This window comes from Alligator sinensis, unplaced genomic scaffold (assembly GCF_000455745.1).
Source record: "Alligator sinensis unplaced genomic scaffold, ASM45574v1 scaffold1486_1, whole genome shotgun sequence".
Classification (NCBI taxonomy): domain Eukaryota; kingdom Metazoa; phylum Chordata; order Crocodylia; family Alligatoridae; genus Alligator; species Alligator sinensis.
In genome coordinates, this window is record NW_005843596.1 from 4202 (window position 1) to 5756 (window position 1555).

General features: G+C 50.0%; 1 protein-coding gene across 1 annotated transcript in view; it reads left to right on the forward strand.

Annotated features, from left to right (window-relative positions):
• The window catches only part of LOC102380075, a gene marked incomplete at its 5' end in the record, with an annotated part of 4250 nt that overhangs the window by 1087 nt on the left and 1608 nt on the right, over positions 1–1555 (forward strand). The window lies entirely within an intron of this gene.

Sequence of the window (1555 nt, forward strand, 5' to 3'; positions counted from 1 at the left end):
AGGTGCTGAACCAGCCAGAAGGAGCTGATGGAGTACAGGCGGGGCGAAGTGGACAGGTTCTGCCGACACAACTACGGGGTGGGGAGTGGCTGTGGGCCCTGGCCCGGGGGCCGGCTGCGCAGCATCCACCAGTGACTGAGATCAGAGCTCCCTGCCCTAGAAACCAGTCCCTGCAAAGAGCTTTGCCCAAGGCCCTGCAGGTGGGTGCAGGCAGGGCACTCGCGCCACAGGCAGGGCCCAGGGGACTCAGCCCTGTGCAGCCTTTCCCTGGGGCGGGGGCAGGTCCCTGCGGTGTGGGAGGGGGCACCACAGCTGGCGGTTTCCTGGGCCCCAGACAGCTTTCCCTGCCCAGATCCTGGGGAATGTCCCATTTCTATCAGGGTAGAAATCCAGAAGGGTCTTGCTCATCTCCGAGAAGACAATCTTGTTGCTCTTGGCGTGGGGCAAGTCACTGCATTCAGGGGGGTAAGAGGAATATCATCCTGAAGAGCAGGGATCCTGGTGTCCTGTGTTTAAAAATCCCAAATTCTCTGCTTAAAAAACCCCAAATCCACATTTTTCCATGATTAAAATGAAACTGTGCTGTATATAGAGGTGTCAGGTGCACACAAGGTTTATTGACGTATTTACTGTTTTAAAACAATTTGGAAACCAGTGCCTCAGTAATTACAATAAATTACCACCTAAATACCTCTATATTTTGGCATTTGTGGAGCAGGGTGACAACACTCACTGCTGCCGCTGCCACCAACAGCTCCACGCCAGCCCTGCCACCATGGAGTAAGGCCGTGCCACCAGCAGGGTGAGGAGTAGCGGACAAGGGTGGCTTGCATGCGGGGCTGCACCTCTACCTAGCCACCTTTTCTCTTTAAAGGAGAGCATCCACATTCTTCTGCAGTAAATGGAAAACCCAAATGTCTGCTTATGAGACACATGACGGGGTCTCCTGAGGACAGGGCTAGGTCCACAGCTGGAAGCCATTAACCCAGGACAGGACACTTGGTGCTGCAGCCATAGAGCTTGGCCTCCAAAATGGAGAGGTCTCCCCCTGACATCTTGAATGAAAAAGGGAATCCAGAGCCTTTGAAAGACACTCCTGGATTCAGGTCATTTGCAACTAAAAAAAAGAAACTCCAATTAAAGTTTAGCTTTAATTATAAAAAATATCATATTTTCTTGAATGCAACATGCAGCAGAGAATGCAGAGGCAACAACATGCATCAGGGGAAAAAAACACATTTTCTTAAAATAAGTAAGCAAGTAGTAGCTCCGCTTCTTGAGAGTTCCTGCAGATTTGACTTTCGCATTTGCTCAGCCGTATTTCTCAGTTCAGCTTCACATTACAAAGTCTAGTTATCTGTTCTTGGGGAAAACAATGTGTGCTGCATGTGAGAAAACACAGCAGTTTTATGGCGGCACCAAAGTAAAAATTTAAATGAACTCAAGGCTCAGGGGTGAGAGAAACTGAGGCGGGCAGGGGATGGGGGGAGAAAACTTTCCCTGATGGAGGAATCATTCTTTCTCACAGCTCATTCTCTCCATCTCTTTCACTCTC